Source organism: Otolemur garnettii, unplaced genomic scaffold (genome assembly GCF_000181295.1).
Source record: "Otolemur garnettii isolate 467f Iridium unplaced genomic scaffold, OtoGar3 scaffold00074, whole genome shotgun sequence".
Taxonomy (NCBI): domain Eukaryota; kingdom Metazoa; phylum Chordata; class Mammalia; order Primates; family Galagidae; genus Otolemur; species Otolemur garnettii.
In genome coordinates, this window is record NW_003852469.1 from 8,937,682 (window position 1) to 8,952,685 (window position 15,004).

General features: G+C 41.2%; 1 protein-coding gene across 1 annotated transcript in view; it reads left to right on the forward strand.

Moving 5' to 3' along the window:
• Nucleotides 1–2,608: 2,608 nt before the first annotated feature.
• CSGALNACT1 (chondroitin sulfate N-acetylgalactosaminyltransferase 1) overlaps nt 2,609–15,004 on the forward strand; it is a 160,026-nt gene continuing 147,630 nt past the window's right edge. Inside the window, exon 1 of the mRNA XM_003794000.3 lies at nt 2,609–2,696. The gene's annotated coding sequence lies outside the window, so the exon portion shown is untranslated. The remainder of the gene's footprint in view (nt 2,697–15,004) is intronic.

The window sequence follows — 15,004 nt, forward strand, 5'->3', positions numbered from 1 at the left end:
TACATCTGCCCAGCCGCCGTGCTCATGCAGGCACCTTCCCTTCAGCCCCACACTCACTGTTCAAGAACCACACATAAAGACTGGGACTTACCGGTGAAGGGATCTGCATAGTGGACAGAGGGAAAGCTTGCTTTCCTGCTGCTTTTTATTAGAGTTTTGGTTTTGCAAGTCAGAAGAGTCTTGGCTTTTACTAGCAAGCATCTACTAGAAGGTTTCTTAACACTTTTGGGCTTCATTTTCCCATTTGTAAAGTGATGACATTAACACGCATGTTGGTAGCATTGCCATGTTTGATAACTTGCAGAGCATAGGGGCACATGGGAGGGTCTCTATTCATGCTTCTTCCCTTTTCTTTTAATAGAGCATTTGTCCTATTAGACGGGAGAATGCACCCCCCCCCCTTAGCTACCAAGAGTTCATGTGCTGTAATTTTCTTTGAAGCTATTCCCCTTTCACACCTTGATCTCTAAGGGGGTCTGGCCAGTGGTTCTGCCTTCTGGTCTCTTTCCTTTTCAATTACTCACCTGAGATGACTCTTCACTGGAGGAACATGCTGTGTGGACCTACTGAGCAGACATGTACTTCCCAGAGTGGAGGAGCAGAGTTGTTGAGTCCCTTCACTAGGCAGAGAGAAGAGACCTGAGCCACCCTGTGACTCTTAACACCCCAAGGCTGGATGACTGGGGATTACTCTGTGTAGATGAAAAAACCGGCAACATTTCTCTTCAAGCTGCCAGAGTGAGAAGTTCTAATTAGATTATTAACGATTCTATAGAGGTGAGGCCCACAGTTTATTTGTTTTCATCATTAGAACAAGTGTGTTTTGGGTGATGTAGATTTTCTCCCAAAGAATATTTATTAAGGCTATCAGGAAAGACCATGCCAGTGATTGAGCCTCCAAAGCTGCCCCCTGGATGCTAAAAGACAAGAAAGAAAATTTAAGTGGCTGCGAATGAGAATGTGCGATTGACGGGAAGCCAAATTATATACTCGGTTCCACTGTTGGCCTGCAGGCTCTGAAGCAACATTTATTTGTTGTCAGGGATGGAAAACAACTCAGATTCGGGTCCAAGTGATTATTCCACTTTGGCGCTGCTGCCTTTCTGCCAACTGCAATTCCGTTTAGACATAGATTAATTGGCCGGGCAGAGACGGAAGTGGGTGGGGAGAGCAAAAGAGGGAACGACCGCAGTGGAGACCGGGGTTGGGGCCAAGGGAAGGGGCCCCAGGCGGTTGGCAACTCTCTCAGGCCTGTGTGGCTGTAAATGAGACTCCCAAGCTGCTATCGTGGTGCACCATCCACTTCTACTGACGTCAGTGACTCCAGAAAACCTTAAAACTTAAGTCACCTGGAGGCTGTCCCCACGGAGGAAAGCAGACGACAGATACGAGCAGTCTTATCAATCTTTCCTTTGGCCTCCAAAAACCAGTCCGGACCTTTTAATCATATTATTCCTACACGTGTGCTTATGTTTATACGTGTATTTTTGCTAGTCCGTGAATTTTAAAGACAGAGGCGATAAAAACCGCAGCAACTCTTGGGAAGCAGGATTGTGCCACCGCGAACTGAAGGTTATTAACAGATAATTACCAAGAAGGGCTCAGCCCCTTTCTGGAATATTTCCCACCCGCCTTTTTCATTCTAGCTGGTTTCGCTTGTACCGCTTCCCCAGTCTGCCTTTATATTAGTTGACAAATCGATGTCCTCCAATGGGATTCCTTAGAGGCAGGGACTGCGTGGGGCCGGCCCTGTACCCTGCACGGTGCGCAGTGGGCAGGCGGGCAGGGCGGGGGTGGACGCACTCCAGGGAGGCGGCAGCCGAGAGAACCCGCACCCCACTTTCTGCGGGTGTTTGTGCTCCCCGCGCACGCAGCGCCTAATACTGCTGGGCAGTCGCTGGTCCCCCAGGACCCAGCTCTTCCCGGAGCGGCCAACGCCAGAGCGCTAGGCTGGTGGCTGCGGGCGACTCGCGCGGTCCTGGCAGTGGCGATGCGCGCGGTGCGCGGTCCTTGCCGGGGGCTTGGGACGCGCTGCAGGGACCTCCCGCCCTTTGGAAGCTGGTGCACTCTTCCCTGGGGCCAAACGTACAGGAAGATTTCCTCATTTTTAACATTTCCTTTCGTTCCATGAAACCATTTTTGTTTAAGTGCTGGAGCTGAACGCGGTCCTTTCAGAGGAGGGCAGCACTCTCCCTCCTGGCCCCGACCTGGAAGCCCCGGTGTGACTTGAGAGCTGTTCGCGCATCAGAAGCGGAGCAGCGAGTTAGGAAGCCGCGCGCTGGCGGCCGGGCACGTTTCTTTCTTCGGAGGTGGCTCTTTTTGTTCGCTCTACTCACGTGAAAGCCTTCAGCTTTGTTTTTACAACACACGATTTTCATTATTTTAGGCCTTGTTTGTTTTTACAAATGTTTTACATTTCACTCATTAAAATAGGGAGGGGGAAAATGCCGGTAGTACTTTGGGGGTAACACCTTCAGGCAAGTTGTATTTTATAGACTAAGTGATTTAAAATTCCCTGTTTTTTAGTATCAGCTACATTTAAGACATGGAAATTTATGGGAGTTACCTCCATTTTTATTTTATTTTATTTTGTTTTATTTTAGGTGGTTTTCCATTACAAGGAGAGAAGCCAAGGTAATTTTCACGCAGAGGAAGAATGATGTAGCTCCCTTGAAACTTTTTGGTACACTTAACAGGTAAGTGAATCTGCTAATTATAAGTTCTTCCAGAAACGAACCTTTGTATGGTCTGAGTTATATTTTGTTACATTTGTTTTTATATCCATGTTTGAACTATTTCGCTTTACTCTGAATAGTTTGATTAATAACAAGTTGCTATTTTAAGAGATTGATACTCTAAGTAATACAATAATTTCACTCCTCTGCATCCTTCTTAGTCACCTTTTGAAGGCTGAATTAAAGTACATCACACCTTAATCTACATTAAACTTTCCAAAATGTTTAGGATTTCTGTCTTTTCAGAGTGGCAAGTGTCTTAAACCAATCATACAGCTAGAAGAACTTTAGACCTCTTTTAAAAATGTTCACTTAAATAAGAACATTTGTTTTCTCATTGATAGTTGGGGGAAAATACTGAGTTTTGGGAGGTATTCACCCTGTCATCAAATGGTACCCTAATTTTGCCCATGCTACCAAATCATTATGTAAGCAAAATGGTTTAGGAAATAGGAAAATAACCTTTCTTTCTAACTGGTAACATCTAAGTGGTATACTTTCTAGAACTCCTTAAGGATAGTACCCTAATGAATTATATGCTTGGTTTTAGTCTGGGGACAAATGTAAATCTCTGGAACATTGTTTTCGTTCTGCTCTTGTAACCAATAATTTTGAGTTCCTCTGCCATAAGATATTTTGTTACATCTGGCCAGGACAAAATTTAAAGAAAAATCCCCAAACAAAACAAGAACCTTGAGGACATAATTAATATTGCAGTGTAACAAAATGAAACAGGAACTTGTGTTTATGCATCCTAGCTTCAGCAGAAGAATCTTTTATTTTTTTTTAGTTTTCTGATTGAGTAGACATGAAAATGAAAATAGATAAGCTATGCTCAGCATATATATATATATATATATATGCACACACACATTTTATTTTATTTTTCAAGAAACTCCCTTACTGTTCCCTCTTTAACACATCTCTATGATGTGTTATGAGGTCTTACTGATGATTTTGCATTTTTTAAAAAACTTTTTTTACACTCAGTAAGATAAAGTTATGGAAGTCATAGCATGTGGTACGATTTGATTTTGCACGATGAACTGCCTTGTACTAAAACAAGGGAATGTGTGGAGTTTTAAAAGGGATAGTATTTGAGTTCATAGTAGAAAAAAAATCAGCTTGGTGAAAAATTAATACAAACAAAAATAACTCTTCCCAAATTCTTTTCAGAATAAAAAGTCAAATGGCTAAGAAGCCTAAATAATTCAGGGCCAGTTTTAGGGGCATATGGAAGGGTTCTTATCTTGGGTCTTGTGGTGTTTAATGTTTCTGAGAATGACTTGGACCACATAGAAGAGAAAGATGTCGTCAGAACACCACCTAGACCATAATTATCAAGCCCTCAAGATAATATTAGAAAAGATTCAAAGTGAACTTTGTGAAACAGAGAAGCTGTATATAGGGGATTAAGGTCCACTTGGGCAAAGGCAAAGTTATAGGATGTTTATGTTCTAAATTAAGCTATTATTGTAGCCAAAAGGGGAGAGCTGTCCCATGGAAGCTGGATTTGTGTGGTGATCACAATGCTATGGAATCCCAGTATAGAGATGGAGTGTTGCCAGGGAGCTGAGAGGCCCAACCAGGGAGCACTAGCTTAGGAAAGTTATCATTTTCCAAGGACTTGCTCCTTTTAGAGACTCAGGCCATGGACATTTTTTCAGCAGAGACCTTCACCCAGACCCTCAAGACACCAAAGAGAGAATTGAGAAGAGAGCCAGTAGGCTGTTTTCAAGCTTTGCAGACAGAGGCACAGCACTGGTGTATGCTTATAATCATGGAAACCCAGCAAGGAGAATTAATTATTTGATTTAAGTATTTAATAGCATTAGGGTTTAAGAGTTTTGCAGTAGGGATATGCAAAACTTAAATCCCCCATCCTTCATGGGCTTGGCCTGCCAGTTGCTCATTCTATTTTTCTTGCCATCCTGTATTTTTTTTTTTTTTTTTTTTTTTTTTTTTGCAGTTTTTGGCCAGGGCTGGGTTTGAACCTACCACCTCTGGTGTAGGGGGCCGATGCCCTACTCCTTTCAGCCACAGGCACCGCCTGCCATCCTGTATTTTACTGCGGTTCACTGGGGGTTATTTTCTGCCTCTATCTTATCCTGGAAATGTATCCAGGTTTTCACATCCTCCCCTACCTGTGCTCTTGGGCCCACCTGCTCCTGTCTCCCCACTTCTGGCCCCTCTCCTACCTGCTCTGTCCCAACTCACTGTCACTACTTGAAGCTGCTGGTCTCTGCAGTCTTCTGTCTACCTGGGAGCTTCTTCCTTCTCATCACCTACCAGGGAGCTTCTCCTCACCCTCACCTCAATCCTTAGAGGGCAGCATCCTTGTGTGGATCTCTCTAGCCCTGGGAACCACGGCCTGGCACCTGTGAGCCACCAAACAAAATAATGAATGAGTTAGTGAGTGAATGAATAGAAATGTGAGTAAGGGGTATCTCCTACCTGAAGGCGCATCTGTTGATTCTCTCAGCCCTTCCCACATTCTTCTTGGCCAGCATACGTCATTACATTGTCATCATAATTTGTGCCGGGGTCTCTTGAACCTATTTCTGAGCTGGGTACACACCTTTCCTAGGAGAAACTGTGTAGACACATAACCATGGGTCCTTTGCAGTTCTATGAGTCAGTGAAACATAACTACCAAATACCATTAAAAAAGTAGCTGAGTCAATCTTTTTTGGAATGAATGGGTGTTTTAGGTAAATAATAACATAAAACTAACATGAAGTAACTTGGCGAAGTTTGTATTTCCTACAGCAGCCTTTTGGGGACGTATATTAGATCTTTAAAATATAAGATTTTCGGTGGGTAGAATGAGATGTGACAGAAAGTCTTTAAGCTCCTAATCAGAGTCAGCTTTTACCTCTTCAATTTTAATTTAAGTTCCTGAGCCACAATTGGTTTTCAGCAGAGGAGGCTCCTCTAGGAATTTCATGCGGGCTCCAGAGTGGGTTGTGGGTAATGTGTGCCTTCCAGCACCTGTTCACGTCTGCCTAGTGACTGATACTTAATCAGATCTTGTCGCTTGTTGTCCTCTCTTGTTTTGGGCTCTGCTACTGGGATTCCCTTTCCATTGCATTAGATTCTCACCTCCCAGCCTGTGCTTCAAGGCCTTTTCCTCCCTGTCCTGCTGTCCCAGATCTGCAGTGCCTCCCTGTTCCTCCCAGTCTTCCAGAATCTTGATACGTTTCAGGACTCAGCACGGAAGGTCATGGGTGACAGGGGGACTGAGCTTCAGCCTGGAGTGGGACTGGACCATTGTGCCTCCCTGTCTGTCACCTTATGTTCCCTGTTGTTTATAACTGTTTATTGCTTAGATATGTGTGTTTTGGCCACAGTTGTCCTCAAAGAGGCATGATTGCTGCATTTTTACCATCTGGCATATGCTTGTTCATGTTCATGTTCATATTTGCAAGCCAGTGTTTGAAGGAATTTCTGGCTTCTGAAAACCCCCATCAGAACCTTGCAGTGTCAGTAATTTCTTCTGCTGCTTGCGTGACAGCTTACCTTTCTTCTATTCCTTCTTTCTTTGTGACGTTTGTGTTTTCCATACTCCTGTGGAGGTTAGAGACCTGAACTCAGGCACTCTGACTCCAGACTTATGCTGCTTAGCGTGTTAAATAAATTGCTTAAAAGTAAGTCAAAGAAGGTGGAAGGAACCTCAGTGTCCCTCGACAGACAACTGGATAACCAAAATGTAGTATATATAGCCATACAATGGAATGCAATTCAGGCTTACAAAGAAAGAACATTCTGACAGATTTTACAATATGGATGAGTCTTTATGACATGAAATGAGTGAAATAAGCTAGTCGCAGACAAATACTGTCTGATTCTACTTATACGAGGTGCCTAGAATAGTCATGTACAGAGAGACAGTGGTGGTTGACAGGGGCTGGGGAAGGGGGAATAGAAAGTTGGTTGTTTTTTTTTTAATGGGGATGCAGTTCAGTTTTGTAAGGTGAAGAATTCTAGAGGTGAACAGTTGCTCACCAATATCATTGTACTTACTGTCACTGAATCGTACACTTAAAAATCAATGTAAACATGATAGATTTTGTGGTACCAAAATTAAAAACAAAACTCACATAGGTATGGTTTTCCACTTTAAAATAAGAAATAAGGCACAGAGATATTGATTTCTTCTCCTTTTTTTTAGTTATATCGATTTTTTATTGCGGATCTGGGCCTAGAACCTAAATCTCCTACTTGTGGGTGTGTGATCTTATTACAAGCAGCCACAATTTTGCTTTCAACTTTTATTCTAGCTTGAGGTTAGGGTTAGAGAGTTCAGGCATAACTTTTTTCTTTAAGAGACAGAGTTTCACTTTATTGCCCTCGGTAGAGTGCTGTGGTGTCACAGCTCACAGCAACCTCCAACTCCTAGGTTTAGGTGATTCTCTTGCCTCAGCCTCCCAGGTAGCTGGGACTATAGGTGCCCACCACAACGCCTGGCTATTTTTTTGTTGCAGTTTGGCTGGGGCCGGGTTTGAACCCGCCACCCTCGGTATATGGGGCCGGTACCCTACTCACTGAGCCACAGGTACTGTAGGGCACATCTTTGCAATGTGTTGCCATGCTGTTCTTCCTTACATATATACACTGGTCTGATGCTCTTTCTCATCTACAGAATTGGGCTAATAACTTTTTTGTTTTGGTGTTGTGGCTATTGCTGGGCTGGTCCCATATGAGAGTATAGAACCTCGGTGCCAGTCCTTATGAGCTGTGCAAGCCAGCACAAGCTACTCGACCCCTCTGCGTTTCATTTTGTATGGAGAATGAAAAGGATGGTGCCTCTTAGGGTTGTTGTAAGGACTGAGATTCACATCTGTGAAGTACCTGGCATGTAGTAGTTATGCAATAAACTATTCCCAGTATTAACTCACCTGACATAAATTTTTACAGTATTCTGCAATGGAAAACCAAAAATCTCTGGTTACTGTTTCCTTTCTTTTCCCCTTCCCAACTTACATATTTGAAAGAATTCTGTGACATAATTAATTAAACATCAGCTCCAATGTCAGCCATGAGCAGACATGGTGCCAGATGCTGGAGCTATGGGGAAGCACTTTGCTTTCAAGGAGCGGCCTAGAAGAAGGAGAGAAGGAACGAGCAGTTTGAGCACAAGGGTGAGAAATGCCATGAGATGGTGGGCGTGGAGAGCAGGAAGAGGGGCCTAGCGGCCAGCCCAGAGGAAAGAAATGTAGGAATCAATCCCAAAAAGTGATGCATGGGCTGAATTCTTAGAGGGCGTGTGGGAATTAGCGAGGCAGACTCAGGAGTGGCTGGGACCCTATGACCTCAGTTGTCCTTTTCTCTGTACTGAGTCTTCAGCTCATTTAATTTCATGTGAAAAGCATGTTCCTTGACGTTATCCATATCCTGTGACCTTGGACTCCTTTAAGAGAACAAAGCATTGTCCTTTGAGTATGCCAGGTCTCCACCACAGGACAGGCGGAGCCCATCCTCATGTGTACTCCTTGGACGATTGGCAGCTGTCTTCTAGGGCCCTGTGGGACAGTCAAGATTCCCAGATCCACTCCTGACCCAAGAGCAGAAGCACTTGGGGAGCTCCATGGTGTGGTTCTGCCCACAGGAGTTCCATGAAATGATGCCAACTTCACTTCCATGTGGTGAGCCCTTGCAATTGGAGGCTGGTACCTGAGAACTCCAGATTAATAGTGAGCTTCCTTTCATATGATCATGTATTTCTGATACATACATACTTTAGCTGCAGTGCAAACATCTTGTTTAGTTACTACAGGAGTTGGCTTCGTGTGGCCAAATGTAGTGTATGTAGTACTTAACTTTTTGAAAATATTGTATTGGGGAATAATTTCAAATTTCAGATGCTCCTTGACTTGTGATGGGGTTATGTCCCAATAAAACTATCATAAGTGGAAAAATCATTAAGTTGCTCCATCCTAATTTGGGCACTTTCTGCAAAGTTGCAAAAATAATAATGATGTGAAGAATATTCATATGTCCTTTACCCAGATTGACCTATTATTAACATTTTTTGCCATTTGCTTTTCAAATTTGTGTCCTTTCTCTCTCCCTCCCCTCATGTGTATATAAGCATACAAGATAAATGTTCACTTTTTCTGAAAAATAAATTCATATATCACAGTCCTTTGTCCCTAACCATTTATTCTGTATTTCCTAAGAATAAGAATGTTCTCTTCCATAACAACAATGCAATGATCAACATCAGTAAATTTAACATTTATTTAAATGTATCTGCTGTACTGTGTGAATTCCAACCACTTAATGTCCTTTATAACATCCTCCCCTCCTGCACTAGAATCAGGTACTTCATTTAGTTGTTATGTCTCTGTTTCTTTAACCCAAAACATATTCATAGCTTTTCTTCATGTTTTGTGAAAATGATGTTTTTAAGAAATATGTTATTTTTTCTTAAGACTAATCCTCACGAGTGATTCTGATGATTGCACTCAGATTATACATTCCTAGCAGGAACCCCTCAGCAATGATGGGTTCTTCTTACAGCATCACATCTGGAGATACATGGTGTCCATCTGTCTCTCAACATGTAATGTCAATTTTGATGTCAAAATTGACAGGTCAAGGTCAAGGTCTGATGCCTGCTTTCTTTACTGTATAACTACATTTTTCTCCTTGAAACTAGTAAGAAATAGGTTGATTTTATCCTTTTATTTTTTAGACCTATCACTCACTCATGAGCCCACAATTAGCATTCTTAAATCCTCCTTTGTGCAATTACAAAGTCTGGCCTAAAGCTGAGCCTCTTGCCTAGTCTTTATTACACAGTGAAAATTTCAGTTGGATAAATTAAAGATGGAGAAATATAAATACCCAAAAAAGAACTTAAGTAACTGTCACTGAATTTTTAATAGAATGCTTGTATTTTATATCATGGTGAATCATCATGGTGAACCACCCTTTTAAGTTCATGATAAAAATTACAGTCTAAGGACCGATGGCTTTTGGGGTGAATTTAGTGTAGATGGCAGTCATTCTTCCCTTCCATCCTAGAACCTTCTAGAAACAAAGGTGTTGTTAGTCATGCAACCAGGGGAGCTAACTCTTCCCTTCCAGCTGTTGCTACTGTTGGAGCTTTGTGAACAGGTGTTCTTGGTCCTGATCTTTTCCCAAATACCTGCTTTTTCAAAAAGAAACCTTTCTATTCTTTGCCATATTTGGAGATTGAAGAAGAGATTTAGGTCAGAGGTTCTTAATCATTTCCAGTTCATGGTGCCATTAGAGTCTCATTAACTTTCTGATATCCCTTGACCAAGATAAGTAACAGTTTTTTAAATTAAGTAGTTAAGCTTGTCAGCTATGAGTATTAAGTCCTAACAACTTAGTAGCTGTTTGAAAATCTAATAAGATAAATTGAAGGAAAAATAACATTTTTTTTTGTCATTCTCAAATAACCACAATTAATTAGTAATAGGATGAGGGCATTTCTGCATTCTGCACAACCCCTCAACCTTGGAGTCAGGTTAGATACCACCACCTCATTTTGTACAGTCATTGTTTTTATTATAGAAACTGATGAAAAGGTGGTTTTGCAAAGATATAGCACCAAAAGGAACGTAGCCCAGTCTAATACTGAAAGTGTGAGCTACCTTGAGCTGGGAGTTTGCATAATGTCCAACTGTGTCTCTAGGTTTTACTCAAAAATGTAAAATACCCTGGGGCACCACTGTGAATTCCCTTTGGTGCCTGTGGGTGCCTGCAGTGCACAGTTTGGGAACCATCGATTAGGGTACAAGAATAATTCTGGGAATATTTTATAACCCTTCTATAACTCTCAGCCACCCCAAATACATGTCTCAAGGGAAGGTTGAGAACCACTGTTCTGTATGCCAGAAGGCAGAGATAATAGGATGACATTTCAACATACTTGGTAGAAGGTGCAATTCCTTCTTTCACTTATGGGTAAGCCTGAGCTAGACAGGCCTGGCTTTAACCTCTTGGGCAGTGTTGCATTACATCCTACTTAAGAGTGAAGAAAAGAATAGCTGTGTATGTGATAAGATTTTCCTACTTAACCTTTTTGGTTTAGTTTATGTATTACTCTCCCCACAAGCTGCCTGATTTCTATGGATTAATGATTGGTTTGTAAAATATTTTAGAATTATCTACTTGAGGCTTTGAAAGGATGCTATGTATCTTCTCAAAGCCATGGTTGTAAGATGGTTTATATCTTTTCATAACAAGATGCAGTAACTGTGCACATTTGTTAGATCCTAGTAGAAATTAGATCTAGTTGACACAATAATTTTAATTTCATTTATTTGAGCATCAGCTATGAAAAGATTTTTTAAAAAGTAATGAGAGGATAGTTTGAAAATTCAGGTAGCTTTGCAATGATAACTGGAGCTGCCTGCTTTACCCGGCATGAGGTCTTCCAAGGAGGGGGTCTTAGCAGATGCTTTTCCTTTAAAGGCACCTTTGTTGTCTTACTTGGCTGATTTCAGATGAATAGAAATCAGAGACCATAACACCCTAGACTATCCTGAAAAGACTAGAATGGCCTGGTGTGTGGGAAAGGGTCCCAAATGGTGAAACATCAGCAGATCTCAGCTCTCACAAGCTCATGACTCTACTACTTGTGTTGAGAGTTTAAAATTCTGACCCTCCAAAAGGGAAAAAAATGAGAAGAAAATCTTTCCCCTTGATAACTGTGCCATTATATGCCACTTAGATTGGTGGGTACTATCCTTTTAAAGCTCTCTTTTGTGATGACCCTGGCATAGGCTTTGTCTTGTGACGTGAGACATTCAGCATTCCTGTGCACACTCAATGATTGTATCAACCAGAATGTTGCCCAGCCCCCTACATTTCAAACACCCCTCTACTACTATAATTGTGTTAGACTCTAATCCAGAGCAGCTTGATAAATGAGGAAACTGAGGCTCAGAGACATAAAGAGCTCAGCTAGGATTCAGATCCTCTTTCTGGGAATATTCTGAACTCATGTCATGTGCAAAATTGCAGAGATAATTCCTTTCTGTGCTAATATAGCAGAATTTGGGGGATTAAAGAAAGACAGGAGGTATAGTACCAAATATAAACCTTGCCAGAAAATTGAAATACTAAAAATCCAGTTAACTTGTTAAATATTTGGATTCTGAGATCTAGAATTAAAGCTTCCTGAGGGTAAGGGTTTTTATCTCTTGTTCATGATGGTAGTTGCAACTCCTAGAATAGTGCCTGGTGTACAGAAGACACTTGGCAAACTTGTTGATTGAGTATGTGCGCACACCATACTATGATTATGAATGTAATGTGTGGGGCTATGATTTACATTTAGGTAATTAGTATTCTGGTAGGATCTAAGTTGCTGGATTCTTTCTAAGTTTGCTTAGTGAACTTTATTTCATAAATTATTCAATCAAACAATACTCTACAGAAATAATAACATATCTGTAGTGAGTTCTCATTGGTGAGAATATGATATTGAGGGTATTAGTATGACACAGATAGTTTTGTCTTCACCAACTAAATGGCCTGCCTATGGTATTTTTTGATCGTGTATTTGTAATGCTGATCACAAAGAGAGGAAAAATATGAAAGTGATTATAGCTAGAAGTCTACTACTTGTGTTGAGAATTTAAAATCTGACTCTCCAAAAGGGAAAAAAAGGGGTGGTGCCTGTGGCTCAAAGGAGTAGGGCATCGGCCCCATATGCTGGAGGTGGCGGGTTCAAACCCAGCCCCTGCCAAAAACTATCAAAAAAAAAAAAAAACCCCAAAAGGGAAAAAAATGAGAAGAAAATCTTTTCCCTTGATAACGGTGCCATTATATGCCACTTAGGTTGGTGGGTACTGTCCTTTTAAAGCTCTCTCTTGTCACGCAGGGGTATTTATGCCCTCGCCACTAACTAGTAGAATAATAGCACACAAGGCCATTTCAACATCATGTCTCTATAAGGAGGAACATGAAAGTTTGAGTACTGCTGAGAATATGAATATGTCTGGTACCTTTATTCCAAGAAATGCAGTGATAAGTGCACAATCTCATATTCATTTACAAAGCCCATTTTCGATGTCCCCTGTCCCATCCTGCATCTACACTGGTCACCATCACTCACTCCAGACTATCTTCTTTGCTGTTGAGCTGGATGGTAAAGTCTTAATTCTTCTTTTTTATATTTATTTATTAAATATTTTTTCAGGTTAATGTGAGGGTACAAACAACTAGGTTACAATATTTGCACTTGCTGGGTACAGTTGCTCTTACAAAGCTCTTAATTCTTACAGGGAAAAAAATAAAAAGTTGCCTTATAGTTGATGCCTTAATGCTTATTATATACAGCTATCAGCTTTGCACTGAGTCTACTTTCTGTCCACAGTCATTTGGGGGCAGAGTCTGAAAAACAGAAAAGAATATGATAGCAAGTTAGAAGATTCATTCATCTAAACACACTGAGTGCTTTTAGATTATACCTCTTTTGATATTTTTGTTTTTGAATAGCCAAGCAATGGTGTTTCTTAGCGATGTGTTTCAGGATTTAGTGGCATTAGCTTGAATGTTATAAAGGCATAGACAATTTCCTGGTGGAAATAGTATATCGGTGTGTGATATGAAGCTAACATTAGTAAAATAAATATTAATCCAAGGTTAACCACTAGCCTAAGCTTTCTCTTAATTCATATTCCAAGCTAAACCTTACGCTGTCAAAAATAAATACTTTATTTCAGTTCAGTTAGACATTCTAATAGGAAAATCGCTGCAAACTTGCAAAAGCACAATGTCAGTACCAGTAAGTGGGTCCGTAACTTAATTAGAGAATACCAAATAATATTGCCCAGGGGCACATGACTCTAAGCTTCCATGGTTGGGGAGCATAAGACTTCTCAAATGTTAGCTCTGGGAGGTGACCCTTTGGTGTGACAATTATGTTTGCAGATGACAAAACTGCAGACGTGGATGATCTTTCAAAAGTCACATGGCTGGCGGGTGACAGATGTGGCTTCTTTTCTTCTTTTTTTGCCACTTTAAATTATGTTGACTTTAATTGGCATATGTTTAAGAAACACTTTAGCCAAGCGTATTAATGTCACAGACTATGAGACTTGGTTCCGTTTGTGCTTCTTCATTGGCCTGTAATCGTGTCCAAACAACCTAAGCTCATCCCAGAAGCTGCAGGCTGTCTGGTGTCCTGGTCGTCAGTGTCCTGCCTAACTGGTCCGAGCCCTCTCAAACCTGTAGTAAAAACAGGTGGTCAATAAACTTTCAGAAGCCTTTAAAATACTCTTCCAGTTGCTCAGTTACTGTGGAACAGTTTTACCCATTCTTGGTTGTCAGTTCCAACCCAAATGGGGAGGGTTTGTGGCGAGGTAGCGAGGAGGTGAATGAAGAGTTTAAGTTAAAATGCAATGCCTGCAAATGAGTATGTGCCCAAGCAAGGCCTGTTACCAAAGTCATTCAACATGCAGCAGTGATGACTTCATGAAAATTGACTGTTGTTCTCTGCTGTTATGTCGTTGTGAATTATACTCATACTCAGCCCAGTGAGTCTACGCCAAGCTTTAGGCTGTTGCTGTCTGCTCGGCCTCCGTGGCCTGGCCAGGAATGAGTCAATACTCTGGAATCAGCAAGAAGCAGCAAAGGAGGGTCTCACCTCCGTATATTTTCCGTGGCCCCCCAAGTGTTTTGTCTCCCTTTGATTGAAGACCACTGTCTTCAAATAGCCACTTCTCCTCCCCTATAATTGTTCTTAGAGGGAGACTGGGTGTGATATCGCCCTTCTTTTTTTGAAATTCTTTTGCAAATGAAGTCCTTTCATGAATGTAGTATTACAATAGTGTTATCTATTCATAACAAAGTTTTATTTCAAGGAAAAGAGGGTGTGCAAAGTATTATGACAGTCTTAAGTTAAAAATAATCACATATAGTATTTGTGTTCATTTACTAACTTTTTCTTTACTTGTTATTGAACATGCTAGAACCCAGAGGTACTGCTGTGAACTAAATAGGCATAATTCTTGTTTTTGGGAATCTTAAAGTCTAATAACAAAGACAGATACAGGTAGTCTCTGAGTTACAAACATCCTACTGACATGTGACTCACACGAGTGGAGGCTACTATGGGTACAAGGTAAATGCACCTGTTCCAACTTACAGACAAATTCAACTTAAGAACAAACTTATAGACCCTATCTCATTTGTAACCTGGGGACTGCCTGTATCTACACGTCTGTCTCCATCTAAGTCTCTATCTATATATAATTACACACTGTTGTAGTGCTACACAGGAAAAA